Here is a 19,189-nt window from a genome sequence, read left to right as displayed (position 1 = left end):
AATTGTAATAATAAGTATGAAGATAGTAATAGTGTTGCTTTGAATAATAATAGTAATTGCATAGTAATAACTTGCCTTCGGCATGTACATTTCCTGAATAAAATGTGAGTGGTGCTTGCAGTGGCAAAACTCGGCCCTCAGTTGCTTAGGTCTCTTTATAGAGTTCATAGCCTGATTTATCTCTTAGCTAATCACTATTAGCATGTAGCTATTCACTGCTAGCATGACTAGCATGTTGGAATTCCAGTTTGCTAGCATGAGTCAAAAGAGCCAACCGCCATGTCTGTACGATGTTCTGATGCAGAGATATAGCTCATGCAAAACGGTTGCTAGGGTACTCTGTTTGGTTGCTAGGGAGTGGCCTGACAGCTCCCAATAATGATACTCCAAAGACTGCTTGACAGTATAAACCAAACCCCATGTCTGTACATTGTTCTGATGCAGAGATATAGATCTTGCAAAATGGTTGCTAGGGTACTCTGTTTGGTTGCTAGGGAGTGCCTTGGCATCTGACAATGATGATACCCCAAAGGCTGCTTGACAATATAAACCAACCCCCATGTCTGTACATTGTTCTGATGCAGAGATATAGATCTTGCAAAAAAAACGGTTGCTAGGGTACTCTGTTTGGTTGCTAGGAGTGGCCTGGCAGCTGCCAATAATGATACTCCAAAGGCTGCTTGCCAGTATGAATGATATAAACCAACCCTTATGGCTTTATGATATTCAGATTTGAAGATATCCCTCTATGCTTTGGGTTGCTAGGGTGCTCTAAATGGTTGCTAGGGCGAGGCTATGAAGTCTTGAAGGTGATTCGTGATTGGTTATTTGCTGCCCCGAGTCAAACGAGCCCACCATCATGTTTCTATGACACTTCTATCCAAAGATATAAATTTGATCTTTTTCAATGGAAGTCTATGGAGCTTGTTACTAAGGGGCCCTAAATGGTTGCTAGGGCGTGGCTTGACTGCTTCACAATGATCGTGACAGACTGATTGGTTGCCTGAGTAAAATGAGCCCACCCCCATGTCTCTATGACATTGTGATCCAGAGTTAGTTTCAATGCAAAACTCCTAGGTAAAGTACCATAGTAGGAAAAACGCGCTGTTTCATGGGCGATCCCTCACCATAGTATGTCTATGGGGCAACTTTGGGGGGCTCTTGCGCCCCAGGGGTACAACTTATACCCCACTGCGTGGTATGTTCTCGCACAGCCTGATAGCCTCTCCAAATGTGGTAATTCACATGTTTCTGCGAAATTCTCTCTCGGAGCTACGATCCGTCAAAGTTGGCCGCAATGCATTGTCTATGCGATTTTTCGGGCGATATTTCGCCCGGTGTGCGAACATCGTACGCCCGATCGCTTATAAAAGTCATAGCACACCATTCCCGAATAGGCCGCACGATTTGACACCTCTTTTGCGGGTCTGTGACAAAAACTGCGGGACTAGTTACGCGCCGAAATCTGTACGGAAGAAGAAGAATAAGAATAAATAAGATAGAATAAGTAATGCTTTGCCTGAGATAGTATGTGAGCATAGTAATAGTGATGCTTTGCCTTCGGCAAGCACCACTAACTAGAATTTACATTTCCTGAAGAAAATGTGAGTGGTGCTTGCAGTGGCAAAACTCGGCCCTCAGTTGCTTAAGTCTTTTTATATAGTTCATAGCCTGATTTATCTCTTAGCTAATCACTATTAGCATGTAGCTATTCACTGCTAGCATGACTAGCATGTTGGAATTCCAGTTTGCTAGCATGAGTCAAAAGAGCCAACCGCCATGTCTGTACGATGTAATGATGAAGAGATATAGGTCTTGCAAAACGCAAAATGGTTGCTAGGGTACTCTGTTTGGTTGCTAGGGAGTTGCCTAACAGCTCCCAATGACGATACTCCAAAGGCTGCTTGCCAATGTAAACCAACCCCCATGTCTGTACGATGTTCTGATGCAGAGATATAGGTCTAGCAAAATGGTTGCTAGGGTACTCTGTTTGGTTTGCTAGGGAGTGGCCTTGGCATCTGCCAATGATGATACTCCAAAGGATGCTTGACAATATAAAACCAACCCACATGTCTGTACGATGTTTTGATGCAGAGAGATAGGTCTTGCAAAAACGGTTGCTAGGGTACTCTGTTTGGTGACTAGGGAGTGGCCGGGCAGCTGCCAATGATGATACTCCAAAGGCTGCTTGCCAGTATGAATGATATAAACCAACCCCCATGGCTTTACGATATTCAGATTTGAAGATATCTCTCTATGCTTTGTGTTGCTAGGGAGCTCTAAATGGTTGCTAGGGCGTGGCCATGGAGACTTGAAGGTGAATCCTGATTGGTCGTTTGCTGCCCCGAGTCAAACGAGCCCACCCTCATGTTTCTATGACACTTCTATCCAAAGATATTAATTTGATCTTTTTCAATGGAAGTCTATGGAGCTTGTTACTAAGGGGCCCTAAATGGTTGCTAGGGCGTGGCTTTACTGCTTCACAATGATCCTGACAGACTGATTGGTTGCCTGAGTAAAATGAGCCCACCCCCATGTCTCTATGACATTGTGATCCAGAGTTATGTTCAATGCAAAACTCCTAGGTAAAGTACCATAGTAGGAAAAACGCGCTGTTTCATGGGCGATCCCTCACCATAGTATGTCTATGGGGCAACTTTGGGGGGCTCTTGCGCCCCAGGGGTACAACTTATACCCCACTGCGGGGTATGTTCTCGCACAGCCTGATAGCCTCTCCAAAAGTGGTGATTCACATGTTTCTGCGAAATTCTCTCTCGGAGCTACGATCCGTCAAAGTCGGCCGCAATGCGTTGTCTATGCGATTTTTCCGGGCGATATTTCGCCCGGTGTGCGAACATCGTACGCCCGATCGCTTATAAAAGTCATAGCACACCATTCCCGAATAGGCCGCACGATTTGACACCTCTTTTGCGGGTCTGTGACAAAAACTGCGGGACTAGTTACGCGCCGAAATTTTGTACGGAAGAATAATAAGAAGAATAATAAGTATGTGAGATAAGTACAATAATGATGATGCTTTGCCTTCGGCAAGCAACACTAACTAGTGTACATTTCCTTAAGAAAATTTCATTCATTCTCAAAATTCGCAAAACCCGTTGCTAGAATGTACATGGTGAAAAGGGGGTGTTTGGTGCGGTGCAGTGGCAAGCAGGTGCTAAGGCTAGGGTGTTGCTTGTGGTTGCTAGGGGGTGCTAGGGTTTGCCCAGGTGTGTTGCTAGGGTGGTGCATAGGGTTGCTAGTTTGCTAGGTTGCTAAGGTGGTTGCTAGGCGGTTGTGCTAGTGGTTGCTAGGGTTGCTAGGTTGCTAGGTGGTGGGGCTAGGTTTGCTAGGGTAGTTGGGGTGGTTGCTAGGGTGTTGCTATGCTAAACGGTTGTAGCATGGTGTGGTTGCTGGGTGGTTGCTAGGCGGTTGCTAGGCTATTGCTAAGGTACTTGGGGTGGTTTGCTAAGCTTGCTAAGCAACCATTTGCTTGGGGTGGTTGCTAGGTGGTTGCTAGGCAGTTGCTAGGGTTTCTAGACATGGGTTAGCTAGCTAAGGTGTTGCTAGGTGGTTGCTAGGCAGTTGTTCTGGTGGTTGCTAGGTGTCATGCTAGGCAGTTGCTAAGGTACACCTGGGGTGGTTGCTAGGTTTGCTAGGTGGTTGCTAGGGTTGTTGGTAATGTGGGTGGTTGCTAGGCAGTTGCTATGTTAATGCTGGTGATTGCTGGGCATTCACAAGGCAGTTGCTAAGGTACTTAGGGTGGTTGCTAAGGTGTAGCTATGCGGTTGCTAGGGTGCTAGGGTGGTTGCTAGGGTGGTTGCTAGGCAGTTGCTAAGGTACTTGGTAGCATGGTGTAACAAGGCTAAGCGGTTGCTAGGGTGTTCTGGGTGGTTGCTAGGCGGTTGCTATGGTAACCTGGGTGGTTGCTAGACGGTTGCTAGGCAAGCTACCTCTAAACATGGGGTGGTTGCTAAGGTGTTGCTATGGGCGACATGCTAGGGTGCATCTGGGTGGTATCTAGGCAGTTTCTATGGTAACCTGGGTGGTTGCTAGGCATTTGCTATTACATTTACACAGAGGGTCACAACACCTTAGCAACAGAGTTAATAGCATGTTTTTGCCACTTCTAAGCAGCAATCACTATTAGCTTGTCACTAATGCTACATTCTAGCACGTAGTGGTGCAGTTTGCGAAGGCAAAGCATCACTCTGTATTAGCATTCTACCCTAGCAACCACGATTGCAAGAACATACTAGTCTACTCTTATTCTTCTTACAGGTTGCTACAAATTTCGGCGCGTATACTAGTCACGCAGTTTTTGTCAGACAGACCCTGCAAAAGGGTGTAAAATCTGCTTGCCTATTCGGATGGTGTGCTATGACTTTTAGGCGACTAGGCGTACGATGTTCGCACACCGGGCTAAATATCGCCCTAAAACATGCATAGCAGTACAAGCATTTCGCCTGTAACTTTGACGGATGCATAGCTCCGGAGAGAAAAAACGGTCGCCCTAGAAACATGTGAATGCTAGGGAGTGCTTTTGGCATTGCCAATCGCTATCCAAAGGCTGCTTGCATGAGAAAACGCACCCCCGCAGTGGCTACGATGTATAAGTTGTACTAGACAAAATCGGCGCACGAGCCCCCCAAAGTTGCCCCATAGACATACTATGGTGAGGGATCGCCCATGAAAGCAGCGCGTTTTTCCTACTATGGTACTTATGACATAGGAGATTTTTGGCATATTGAACCGCAACTCCTGGATTGCCAATGCTCATGCAGACATGGGGGTGGCCATTTTACTCAGGCAACCAATCAGTCGATCAGGATCGTTGTTAAGCAGTCAAGCCACGCCCTAGCAACCATTTTAGGGCCCCTTAGTAACTTTTCAAGCTCACTGCATAGACTTCCATTGAAAAAGATCAAATTAATATAATTTGGAGAAGAGTACATGTGAAAACATGAGGGTGGCTCGTTTTTGACTCGGGGCAGCAAACGACCAATCAGGAATCACCCTTCAAGACTTCATAGCCACGCCCTAGCAACCATATCATAGAACCCTAGCAACCCAAAGCATAGAGGGATATCTTCAAATCTGAATATCATAAAGCCATGGGGGTTCGTTTATATCATTCATACTGGCAAAGCCTTTGGAGTATCTACACTGGCAGCTGTCTGGCCACTCCCTAGCAACCAAACAGAGTACCCTAGCAACCAGTTTTGCAAGACCTATCATCTGAGAGCATCAAGGAACCATCCAAAGAGCATGGGGGTTTCAGGCTTATATTGTCAAGCAGAGCTATGGGTATTGATCAAAATCAAGCTGCCAATAGCCACTCCCTAGCAACCAAACAGAGTACCCTAGCAACCGTTTTGCAAGACCTATACTCTGCATCAGCCATAACAAACATCGTAGAGACATGGGGGTTGGCTTATATTGTCACGAGCAGCCTTTGGAGTATCATCATTGGAGCTTGCCAGGCCACTCCCTAGCAACCAACAGGGTACCCTAGCAACCATTTAGTTCCAGTGCTATATCTCTGAATCAGAAAATGTCGTACAGACATGGCGTTTGGTTCTTTTGACTCATGCTAGCAAACTGGAATTCCAACATGCCACCGACTAGACGTGAATAGCTACATGCCTAGTGATTCCAAACAGAGTACCCAGGCTATGAACCGTTTTTCAAGACCTATATCTCTGATCAGAAATTGCCACTACAGACATGGCGGTTGGCTTCAGGAAATGTACATCATACTTTTACGAGCACATTCGCAGCTGGAAAAACTTTCATGCGCGCATTGGCAGGTCTGCACAGGGGGTCGTAGCTACCATGCCTAAAGTAACCCTGAGGCGGCTATTGAGGAGAGTGTGCTATGACTTTTCTAAGCAACTCATGTACGACTTCGTATAGTGCGACCATCTTATGTGACAATATACCATAGACTCTATTGGAACAACTAGGCATAGCAACTACCCCGGACTCGTCATTACCATAGCAACCGCCTAGCATACGTCTTCAGAATGCTATGCAGGGAACCAAGTACAAAGCAAGTGGCCTACATTTTTGCACCATCAGCTAACCTAGCATCTCTGCATCAGCAGTACAACATAGCAGTTGAAGTATACATTGTCAACATGCTTTGCACTATAGCAACCACCTAGCAACCACCCAGAACACCCTAGCAACTAGCACTAACACCCTAGCAACCATCTTAGCAACTTACTATCCAAATAGAACATTACAATATAGCACACTGGCTACTGGCTTTTTTGGATTCCAGGCTAGCAAACTGCAAATATCCAAACACATAGCACCACCCACAGCAACACCATAGCAACCACCCCAAGTGATTAGCAACCACCTAGCAACTAGCATGAATCTCGACTTCAACAACAACACCTTAGCAACCGAGGGCTAGCTAGTTTTGCCACTGCAAGCACCACTCCCATTTTCTTCAGGAAATGTACATTCTAGTGTTACTATTACTATTCGCCCTGAAAAACATTTGGCGCGCTACTCCTCCTGCACTCTTTGTCATAGACCCATGAATGAGGTGTCAAATCGTGCGGCTTATTGAGGAGAGGTGTGCTATGACTTTTCTAAGCAATCGGATCTACGATATTCGTACAGTGGGCAAAAAAAATGTCTGAAAATATCCCATAGACTTAACATTGGAAAAATTATCTGACATCATATCTTTGGATCAGAAAGGCCTAGAGGCTTGGGAGTGGGCTCTTTTGACTCGGCCTATCAAGCAGTCCATAAGTAGTCACATAACTACTTTATAGCCACGCCCTAGCAACCACTTTAAGCACCCTAGCAACTGCTTAACAACATATAAAACCTGTGTCTCAGCAAAATAACAATATAGAAACACTGGTTCTTGCTTTTTGGATTCAGGTTGGCAAATAGTCTTTAAATATCACCTCATATACTATACAGCCACATCATAGCAACCACTTTCAGTACCTTAGCAACCATAAAGCAATATAAACTACTTATATCTCGGTTCCACAACTTCACACAGACATCATGGGTGGCTACAGGGCCGAGTTTTGCCACTGCAAGCACCACTCACATTTTCTTCAGGAAATGTACATTCTAGTTAGTGGTGCTTGCCGAAGGCAAAGCATCACTATTATTATCTCACATACTTATTCTTCTTCTTCTTCTTCTAGATCCGTACAAATTTCGGCGCGTAACTAGTCCCGCAGTTTTTGTCACAGACCCACAAAAGAGGTGTCAAATCGTGCGCCCTATTCGGGAATGGTGTGCTATGACTTTTATAAGCGATCGGGCGTACGATGTTCGCACACCGGGCGAAATATCGCCCGAAAAATCGCATAGACAACGCATTGCGGCCAACTTTGACGGATCGTAGCTCCGAGAGAGAATTTCGCAGAAACATGTGAATCACCACATTTGGAGAGGCTATCAGGCTGTGCGAGAACATACCCCGCAGTGGGGTATAAGTTGTACCCCTGGGGCGCAAGAGCCCCCCAAACTTGCCCCATAGACATACTATGGTGAGGGATCGCCCATGAAACAGCGCGTTTTTTTCCTACTATGGTACTTTACCTAGGAGTTTTGCATTGAACATAACTCTGGATCACAATGTCATAGAGACATGGGGGTGGGCTCATTTTACTCAGGCAACCAATCAGTCTGTCAGGATCATTGTGAAGCAGTCAAGCCACGCCCTAGCAACCATTTAGGGCCCCTTAGTAACAAGCTCCATAGACTTCCATTGAAAAAGATCAAATCAATATCTTTGGATAGAAGTGTCATAGAAACATGATGGTGGGCTCGTTTGACTCGGGGCAGCAAACGGGCAATCACGAATCACCTTCAAGACTTCATAGCCACGCCCTAGCAACCATTTAGAGCACCCTAGCAACCCAAAGCACATAGGGATATCTTCAAATCTGAATGTCATAAAGCCATAAGGGTTGGTTTATATCATTCATACTGGCAAGCAGCCTTTGGAGTATCTACAATTGGCAGATGCCAGGCCACTCCCTAGCAACCAAACACAGTACCCTAGCAACCGTTTCTCAAGATCTATATCTCTGCATCAGAACATCGTACAGACATGGGGGTTGGTTTATATTGGCAAACAGCCTTTGAAGTATCATCACTTGGCAGCTGTCAGGCCACTCCCTAGCAACCAAACAGAGTACCCTAGCAACCATTTAGTAGACCTATATCTCTGCATCAGAACATCGTACAGACATGGGGGTTTGGTTTATATTGGCAAGCAGCCTTTGGAGTATCATCATTGGCAGCTGTCACCATCCCTAGCAACCAAACAGAGTACCCTAGCAACCGTTTTGCAAGATCCTATATCTCTGAATCAGAACATCGTACAGACATGGCGGTTGGGTTTTTTGACTCATGCTAGCAAACTGGAATACCAACATGCTAGCCATGCTAGCAGTGAATACCTACATGCTAATAGTGATTAGCTAAGTGCTCAAATTGGCTAACAACATGCTATGAACTCTATGTAAACTTCATAGTGACCATCTGTGACAACTACCAACCACCTAGTAACAGCATAGCAACTACCCCGGTTACCATAGCAACCGCCTAGCAACCACCCAGAGCACCCTAGCAACCGCCTAGCAACACATTAGAAACCACCTACCTAAAGTACCTTAGCAACTGCCTAGCAACCGCCTAGCAACCACCCAGTTTACCATAGCAACCCACCTAGCAACCACCCAGAACACCCTAGCAACCGCAAACAACACCTTAGCAACCACCCCAAATAGCTTAGCAACTGCCTAGCAACCACCCAGGTTACCATTCAACCGCCTAGCAACCACCTAGCAACCACACCAGCCCTAGCAACCTTAGCAACCACCTAGCAACCACCACCCCCTAGCAACCGTAGCAACCCCCTAGCAACCACCCAGTAAAAACCCTAGCAACCACTAGCAACCACCTAGCAACCACCCAGAACACCTTAGCAACTGCCTAGCAACCACCTAGCAACCACCCCAATAACCTAGCAACCACATAGCAACACCTTAGCAACCACCCCAAGTACCTTAGCAACTGCCTAGCAACCGCCTAGCAACCACCCAGAACACCCTAGCAACCGCCTACCAACACCTTAGCAACCACCCCAAATACCTTAGCAACTGCCTAGCAACCACCAAGCAACCACCCAGAACACCCTAGCAACCGCCTAGCAACCCCAGCAACCTAGCAACCGCCTAGCAACACCTTAGCAACCACCCCAAGTACTAGCAACCCCAGGTTACCACAACCGCCTAGCAACCACCTAGGATTCCACCCTAGCAACCCTAGCAACACCTTAGCAACCACCCCAATAACCTAGCAACCACAAAGCAACACCACACCAAGCAACCACCCCACAAGTACCCTAGCAACCGCCTCTAACAACAAACGCCTAGAAACCCCTTAGCAACCGAGCGCCGAGTTTTGCCACTGCAAGCACCACTCACATTTTCTTCAGGAAATGTACATTCTAGTTAGTGGTGCTTGCCGAAGGCAAAGCATCACTATTACTATCTCACATACTTATTATTCTTCTTTTTCTTCTTCTTATAGATTCCGTACAAATTTCGGCGCGTAACTAGTCCCGCAGTTTTTGTTTGTCACAGACCCGCAAAAGAGGTGTCAAATCGTGCAGCCTATTCGGGAATGGTGTGCTATGACTTTTATAAGCGATCGGGCGTACGATGTTCGCACACCGGGCGAAATATCGCCCGAAAAATCCCATAGACAATGCATTGCGGCCAACTTTGACGGATCGTAGCTCCGAGAGAGAATTTCGCAGAAACATGTGAATCACCACATTTGGAGAGGCTATCAGGCTATGCGAGAACATACCCCGCAGTGGGGTATAAGTTGTACCCCTGGGGCGCAAGAGCCCCCCAAAGTTGCCCCATAGACATACCATGGTGAGGGATCGCCCATGAAACAGCGCGTTCTTTCCTACTATGGTACTTTACCTAGGAGTTTTGCATTGAACATAACTCTGGATCACAATGTCATAGAGACATGGGGGTGGGATCATTTTAATCAGGAAACCACTAAGTCTGTCAGGATCATTGTGAAGCAGTCAAGCCACGCCCTAGCAACCATTTACGGCCCCTTAGTAACAAGCTCCATAGACTTCCATTGAAAAACATCAAATTAATATCTTTGGATAGAAGTGTCATAGAAACAAGAGGGTGGGCTCGATTGACTCAGGGCAGCAAACGACCAATCACAAATCACCTTCAAGACTTCATAGCCACGCCCTAGCAACCATTTAGAGCACCCTAGCAACCCAAAGCATAGAGGGATATCTTCAAATCTGAATATCATAAAGGCATGGGGGTTGGTTTATATCATTCATACTGGCAAGCAGCCTTTGGAGTATCCCAGCTGCCAAGCCACTCCCTAGCAACCAAACAGAGTACCCTAGCAACCTTTTTTGCAAGACCTATCTCTCTGCATCAAAAAATCGTAGAGACATGGGGGTTGGCTTATATTGTCAAACATCCTTTGGAGTATCATCATTGGGAGCTGCCAGGCCACTCCCTAGCAACCAAACAGAGTACCCTAGCAACCATTTTGCAAGATCTATATCTCTGCATCAGAACAATGTACAGACATGGGAGTTGGTTTATATTTTCAAGCATCCTTTGGAGTATCATCATTGGGAGCTGCAAGGCAACTCCCTAGCAACCAAACAAAGTACCCTAGCAACCGTTTTGCAAGACCTATATCTCTGCATCAGAACATCGTACAGACATGACGGTTGGCTCTTTTGACTCATGCTAGCAAAATGGAATTCCAACATGCTAGTCATGCTAGCAGTGAATAGCTACATGCTAATAGTGATTAGCTAAGAGATAAATCAGGCTATGAACTCTATAAAAAGACCTAAACAACCGAGGGCCGAGTTTTGCCACTGCAAGCACCACTCACATTTTCTTCAGGAAATGTACATTCTAGTTAGTGGTGCTTGCCGAAGGCAAAGCAACACTATTACTATCTCACATACTTATTATTCTTCTTTTTCTTCTTATCTTCGTCCGTACAAATTTCGGCGCGTAACTAGTCCCGCAGTTTCCTGTCACAGACCCGCAAAAGAGGTGTCAAATCGTGCGGCCTATTCGGGAATGGTGTGCTATGACTTTTATAAGCGATCGGGCGTACGATGTTCGCACACCGGGCGAAATATCGCCCGAAAAATCGCATAGACAACGCATTGCAGCCAACTTTGACGGATCGTAGCTCCGAGAGAGAATTTTCGCAGAAACATGTGAATCACCACATTTGGAGAGGCTATCAGGCTGTGCGAGAACATACCCCGCAGTGGGGTATAAGTTGTACCCCTGGGGCGCAAGAGCCCCCCAAAGTTGCCCCATAGACATACTATGGTGAGGGATCGCCCATGAAACAGCGCGTTTTTCCTACTATGGTACTTTACCTAGGAGTATGGCATTGAACATAACTCTGGATCACAATGTCATAGAGACATGGGGGTGGGCTCATTTTACTCAGCCAACCAATCAGTCTGTCAGGATCATTGTGAAGCAGTCAAGCCACGCCCTAACAACCATTTAGGGCCCCTTAGTAACAAGCTCCATAGACTTCCATTGAAAAAGATCAAATTAATATCTTTGGATAGAAGTGTCATAGAAACATGAGGTTGGGCTCGTTTGATTCGGGGCAGCAAACGACCAATCACGAATCACCTTCAAGACTTCATAGCCACGCCCTAGCAACCATTTAAACCACCCTAGCAACACAAAGCATTGAAAGATATCTTCAAATCTGAATATCATAAAGCCATGGGGTTTGGTTTATATCATTCATACTGGCAAGCAGCCTTTGGAGTATCATCACTGGCAGCTTCCAGACCACTCCCTAGCAACCAAACAGAGTACCCTAGCAACCATTTTGCGAGACCTATCTCTCTGCATCAAAAAATCGTAGAGACATGGGGGTTGGCTTATATTCAAAGCATCCTTTGGAGTATCATCATTCCCAGCTGCCAAGCCACTCCCTAGCAACCAAACAGAGTACCCTAGCAACCATTTTGCAAGATCTATATCTCTGCATCAGAACAATGTACAGACATGGGGTTTGGTTTATACTGTCAAGCATCCTTTCGATTAACATCATTCCCAGCTGCCAAGCCACTCCCTAGCAACCAAACAGAGTACCCTAGCAACCGTTTTGCAAGACCTATATCTCTGAATCAGAACATCGTAAAGACATGGCGGTTGGCTCTTTTGACTCATGCTAGCAAACTGGAATTCCAGCATGCTAGTCATGCTAGCAGTGAATAGCTACATGCTAATAGTGATTAGCTAAGAGATAAATCAGGCTATGAACTCTATAAAAAAGACCTAAGCAACTGAGGGCCGAGTTTTGCCACTGCAAGCACCACTCACATTTTCTTCAGGAAATGTACATTCTAGTGTTACTATTACTATTCGCCCTGAAAAACTTTTGACGCGCTACTCCTCCTGCACTGTTTGTCTTAGACCCATGAATGAGGTGTCAAATCGTGCGGCTTATTGGGGAGAGGTGTGCTATGACTTTTCTAAGCAATCGGATGTACGATATTCGTACAGCGGGCAAAAAAAGTGTGTGTAAATATCCCATAGACTTAACATTGGAAAAATGATCTGACATCATATCTTTGGATCAGAAAGACATAGAGGCTTGGGAGAGGGCTCTTTTGACTCGGCCTATCAAGCAGTCCATATGTAAAGACATAACTACTTCATAGCCACGCCCTAGCAACCACTTTTAGCACCCTAGCAACTGTTTAACATCATTTAAAAGCCGTATCTCAGCAAAACAGTAATATAGAAACACTGGCTCTGGCTTTTTGGATTCAGGCTGGCAATTAGTCTTTAAATATCACCCCATATACTATATATACAAACCACATCAACCACTTATACACAACATCACAACCATATAGCAATATAAACTACTTGTATCTCGGCTCCACAACATCACACAGACATCATGGGTGGCTACAGGGCCGAGTTTTGCCACTGCAAGCACCACTCACATTTTCTTCAGGAAATGTACATTCTAGTTATTATTATTATTCTTCTGAGCCAAATTTTAAACACTATCTCCTCCTAGAGCTTTCAAGCTAGAACCACCAAACTCGGGTCAGACCTTCAGACTGGTCTGACTCGGGTTGCTATATCTTTTCTAACTGATCCGGCTTATGGTTTTCGTAAACCAGACTACCAAAACCACCTTAAATCCCATAGACTTTCATTGAGGGGGTGCAAACTTTTACAAAATAAGACTTATAATGCATTTAAGTTGTCTACTACCATAGCAAACCTTAAAAACTCTCTACTGAGAATACAGCTAAAACCAGCCTAAGCTGATCAGTTGCTTTGGCTAGTCTCCCAAGCTGGTTTTTTAAGTGGTTTTGGCCACTGTCACGCTGGTCTTAGATGGGTTTTTAGCTGGTTTTTACTGAATCCACTGGTTTAAGCTGGCAACACCCGGATAAGCACAAAAACATGCTAACAACACACTAATTACTCACTAATCAGACTAGAAACATGCTTTTAACATGGTTTAAAGTGGTTTTGGCCACTGTCACGCTGGCCTTACCTGGTCTTAGCTGGTTTTCTTTACTGAATCAACTGGTTTTAGCTGGTTTAGTATAGAAAAATGAAAACAACATGCTAGTTACTCACTAATCAGACTAGAAACATGCTTTTAACATGGTTTTAAAAGTGGTTTTGGCCACTGTCACGCTGGCCTTAGGTGGTCTTAGCTGGTTTTAGCTGGTTTTATTTACCTGAATCAACTGGTTTTAGCTGGATTAGAATAGAAAAATGTTAACAACATGCTAGTAACTTGCTTATCAGACTAGAAACATACTTCTAACATGGTTTAAAGTGGTTTTGGCCATTGTCACGCTGGCCTTACCTGTTCTTAGCTGGTTTTCTTTACTGAATCAACTGGTTTTTAGCTGGTTTAGTATAGAAAAATGAAAACAACATGCTAGTTACTCACTAATCAGACTAGAAACATGCTTTTAACATGCTTTTGGTTTTGGCCACATGGTCTTTTTTCTTCTAAGTGGTTTTAGTTGGCCACTGTCACGCTGGCCATAGGTGGTGGTTTAGCTGGCCTTAGCTGTTTTTAGCTGGTTTTCTTTACTGAATCAACTGGTTTTAAGCTGGATTAGAATAGAAAAATGTTAACAACATGCTAGTTACTTGCTTATCAGACTAGAAACATACTTCTAACATGGTTTTAAAGTGGTTTTGGCCACTGTCACGCTGGCCTTAGGTGGTCTTAGCTGGTTTTAGCTGGTTTTCTTTACTGAATCAACTGGTTTTAGCTAGATTATCATAGAAACATGTTAACAACATGTTAGTAACTTGATAATCCGGTTAGAAACATGCTTTTAACATGCTTTTAACATGGTTTTAAAGTAGTTTTGGCCACTGTCACGCTGGTCTTAGCTGGTTTCTAACTGAATCAACTAGTTTTACCTGGATTAACATAGGAAACATGCTAGTCACTTGCTAGTCATGCTAGAAACATGCTAGTCACTTGCTAATCATGCTAACAAAATACTAGTCACTTTGCTAATCATGCTAACAAAATGCTAGTCACTTTGTTAATCATGCTAAAAACATGCTAGAAACATGCTACAGACATGCTAGTCATGCTAGCAACATGCTAGAGACATGCTAGTCATGTTAACAGCATGCTAGTCACTTGCTACTTATGCTAGCTACATGCTAGCAACATGCTAATAATGCTAACAACATGCTAGTCTCTTTTTAATCATGGTAACAACATGCTAGTAACTTTGCTAATCATGCTTAAAACATGCTAATAACATGCTAGTCACTTGCTAATCATGCTAGAAACATGCTAGCGACATGCTAGTAACTTGCTAATCATGCTAGTGACATGCTAGTCACTTGCTAATCATGCTAGAAACATGCTAGTGACATGCTAGTCAATCGCTAATCATGCTTGTGACATGCTAGTCACTTGCTAATCATGCTAGAAACATGCTAGCGACATGCTAGTCACTTGCTAATCATGCTAAAAACATGCTAGTGACATGCTAGTCACTCGCTAATCATGCTAAAAACATGCTAGCGACATGCTAGTCACTCGCTAATCATGCTAAAAACATGCTAGTCACTTGCTAATCATGCTAGAAACATGCTAGCGACATGCTAGTCACTCGCTAATCATGCTAAAAACATGCTAGTCACTTGCTAATCATGCTAGAAACATGCTAGCGACATGCTAGTCACTCGCTAATCATGCTAAAAACATGCTAGTCACTTGCTAATCATGCTAGAAACATGCTAGCGACATGCTAGTCACTCGCTAATCATGCTAAAAAACATGCTAGTCACTTGCTAATCATGCTAGAAACATGCTAGGCGACATGCTAGTCACTCGCTAATCATGCTAAAAACATGCTAGTCACTTGCTAATCATGCTAGAAACATGCTAGCGACATGCTAGTCACTCGCTAATCATGCTAAAAACATGCTAGTCACTTGCTAATCATGCTAGAAACATGCTAGCGACATGCTAGTCACTCGCTAATCATGCTAAAAACATGCTAGTCACTTGCTAATCATGCTAAAAAACATGCTACCGACATGCTAGTCACTTGCTAATCATGCTAGAAACATGCTAGCGACATGCTAGTCATTCGCTAATCATGCTAAAAACATGCTAGCGACATGCTAGTCACTTGCTAATCATGCTAGAAACATGCTAGTGACATGCTAGTCACTTGCTTATCATGCTAAAAACATGCTAGCGACATGCTAGTCACTTGCTAATCATGCTAGAAACATGCTAGCTACATGTTTGCAACTTGCTAATCATGCTAATGACATGCTAGTCACTTGCTAATCATGCTAGAAACATGCTAGCGACATGCTAGTCACTCGCTAATCATGCTAAAAACATGCTAGTGACATGCTAGTCACTTGCTAATCATGCTAGAAACATGCTAGCGACATGCTAGAAACATGCTAGCGACATGCTAGTCACTTGCTAATCATGCTAGTGACATGTTAGCAACTTGCTAATCATGCTAGTGACATGCTAGTCACTCGCTAATCATGCTAAAAACATGCTAGCAACATGCTAGTCACCCGCTAATCATGCTAAAAACATGCTAGCGACATGCTAGTCACTCGCTAATCATGCTAGAAACATGCTAGCGACATGCTAGTCACTCGCTAATCATGCTAAAAAACATGCTAGCGACATGCTAGTCACTCGCTAATCATGCTAAAAAACATGCTAGAGACATGCCAGTCACTCGCTAATCATGCTAAAAACATGCTAGCGACATGCTAGTCACTCGCTAATCATGCTAAAAACATGCTAGCGACATGCTAGTCACTTGCTAATCATGCTAGTCACTCGCTAATCATGCTAAAAACATGCTAGCGACATGCTAGTAACTTGCTAATCATGCTAGCGACATGCTAGTCAATTGCTAATCATGCTAAAAACATGCTAGTGACATGCTAGTCACTCGCTAATCATGCTAAAACATGCTAGCGACATGCTAGTCACTCGCTAACCATGCTAAAAACATGCTAGCGACATGCTAGTCACTCGCTAATCATGCTAGAAAAATGCTAGCGACATGCTAGTAACTTGCTAATCATGCTACAAACCATGCAAGCGACATTTTAGTCACATGCTAATCATGCTAGAAACATGCTAGCCGCATGCTGATCATCCTAGAAACATGCTAGTGGCATGCTAATCATGCTAGGAACATGTTAGCAACATGCTAATCATGCTAGGAACATGCTATTAACGTGCTAGCGACATGCTAGTCACTTGCTAATCATGCTACAAACATGCTAGTGACATGCTAGATACCTTGCTAAACATGTTAAGTACATGCTAGTCACTTGCTAATTATGATAGCAACATGCTAGCAACTTTGCTAATCATGCTAATGACATGTTAGTCACTTGATTTTAATGCTAGCAATATGTTAATCACTTTCTTTTTTAAACTTCTGAACTTTTCAAACTTTCTGGTCAGGCTTTTTCAAGCCAACTTAAAGTTTGAACACAAACTTTACTATCTAGTTTAAGTTGTTGTTTCTAGGAAACAGTGTGGTATGGGTGTGAAGAAGTGACAAGTTCTGTTCCTCTAGTTTAGCGAGTAACTTCATCTCATCCACATTGAGCTGAGATCCCGTTGAGGGAGACAGAGATGGTACAGTCAAAGAGTCCATATGTAACATGTCTATGTGATATGTGAAGATGATGGAATATAAACATTTAAGTAGTACTTTGCTTTCTTCATACACATGTATCACATCTATACTGTTTATCATATTTTATGACATTTATATCTGGATCATTGGCATAATAGTAAAAACTGGGATTTCTTACTAGTGTGCAAGATTCTTAGTATTTGGAGGTGAAAAAGTTTCCACAAAATCTTTTGTCTGTCAAACTTGTTCCAGTGCCATTAGCTGTCACACCTGGTTCTTCCATACCGCAGAGGGGAAAAAACAAGATTCTCAGTGTGCAAGACTCTTGGTATTTGGAGGTGCAAATGTCTCCACAAAATCTTTTGTCTGTCAAACTTGTTCCAGTGCCATTGGCTGTCACACCTGGTTCTTCCATACCGCAGAGGAAAAAAAACCAGAGGAAAAAAAAAAAAAAAAAACAACACACAAGAATCACATGTTGCTTTATAGCAGAGTCTCACACGCTGGTCAAAGTTCCTCAAAATAACAGCTCTGCCAGTGACTCAGGAGCTTGTTTTTAAAAGTGAACTGATAGAGTGAACAACTTATTCTTACAACTTCTTATAATTTTTAGCTGAGAAATTTGGGCCCAGAGATAACATTTACCTTGGGGACTTCATACCGGTTTCCTTCCAAGAGAATCTGCTACATTGTTAATCTCATCCAGTGCTGTGTGGGACAAGCTTTGACAGAGAAGCTATATGCAGAAAGGAAGTTTTAGGGTCAACAGAACTGTGTGTCAACATTAGGTTGAGTGGCATCTACCCCCTCCCCCCCTCCCCCCTCCCCCCCAACCCTATTTAAAGGAAGTTCACACTGTAGTTATGGTTTGTTTGCAACACTATATGAACATTTTCACACATTTCACACCACTCGTTTAAACACTACAAACTGTGACATTTGCTGTAAAAATACTAAACAAGGTTAACTAATGTGTGTTCATTTGTTTTATTGTTTATTTAGTCTCCATTAAGCCCCTTCATGTATTTATTATTGGTGTGTACTGTTATTGTATGTTGTTGATTATTGGTATTGTTAGTTGAAACTCGTTAATACTTAATACGATATAGGAATAATACTTAAAGGGGTCATATGATGTTGCTAAAAAGAACATTATTTTGTGTATTTGGTGTAATGAAATGTGTTTATGTGGTTTAAGGTTCAAAAAACACATTATTTTCCACATACTGTACATTATTGTTTCTCCTCTATGCCCTGCCTTTCTGAAACGTGTCATTTTTTAGAAAGCTCATCGGCCTGAAAAGCGAGGTGTGCTCTGATTGGCCAGCTATCCAGAGCTTTGTGATTGGCTCAATACCTCAACCATGTGACGGAAATGTTACGCCCCTTGCCATACTTTGATCCATGTCCCGGTCAGAACAAAAACCCAACAAAAAAAAAACAATAAAACCAACCACAAACGACACACATATTGCATACAACCAAAACATACAAATCCTACACAAACAAAACCGCCAATCCCTCAACTCAAAACCACACCCGCGCGGGCCGCGGCGTTAACTGCAAATCAGACGCGTGTTAAAATCATTCGCGAAACTACCGACAGGTGGCGCAAAGGGACGGGTTACGAACTGAATGTAATTGTAAAATGAAAGGAAGACGTTAAACAACAATAACATTATAATATACATTATAACATCCTTAAAAGCCATTAAAAATAGGATAGTCTTAGGCTACAGTCTACTCATCAAAAAATAAAAAAAAACCTTTACACAAAGGCTCTTATGCATGCTAATTACACTAAACATTCAAAAAATACATATATATATATGTATATATATATATATATATATACACGGATTAAAATGTTTTCATTTCGGTTCATTCTTGGTTTAAAAATAATAATAATAATAATAATAATAATCTTCAGTTTCCATT

The 19,189-nt window shown here is 43.4% G+C and overlaps 1 long non-coding RNA gene across 5 annotated transcripts in view; it reads right to left on the bottom strand.

Annotated features, from left to right (window-relative positions):
- Positions 1 to 18,666, bottom strand: part of LOC122144181 — a 69,124-nt gene extending 50,458 nt beyond the window's left edge. For 4 of the 5 annotated variants that reach the window (XR_006159597.1, XR_006159598.1, XR_006159601.1 and 1 more), the window contains exons 1-2: positions 17,897 to 18,666; positions 17,430 to 17,659 (exon numbers count right to left, since the gene is read on the bottom strand). This is a non-coding gene — a long non-coding RNA (uncharacterized LOC122144181). The remainder of the gene's footprint in view (positions 1 to 17,429; positions 17,660 to 17,896) is intronic. The other variant, XR_006159600.1, reaches the window with a different exon arrangement.
- Between the last annotated feature and the right edge of the window lie 523 nt (positions 18,667 to 19,189).

The sequence above is a fragment of the Cyprinus carpio genome, unplaced genomic scaffold (assembly GCF_018340385.1).
Source record: "Cyprinus carpio isolate SPL01 unplaced genomic scaffold, ASM1834038v1 S000006615, whole genome shotgun sequence".
In the NCBI taxonomy this organism is placed as follows: Eukaryota; Metazoa; Chordata; class Actinopteri; order Cypriniformes; family Cyprinidae; genus Cyprinus; species Cyprinus carpio.
The sequence above is the reverse complement of the archived record's forward strand: the minus strand, read 5'-3'. Positions and strand labels throughout refer to the sequence as shown.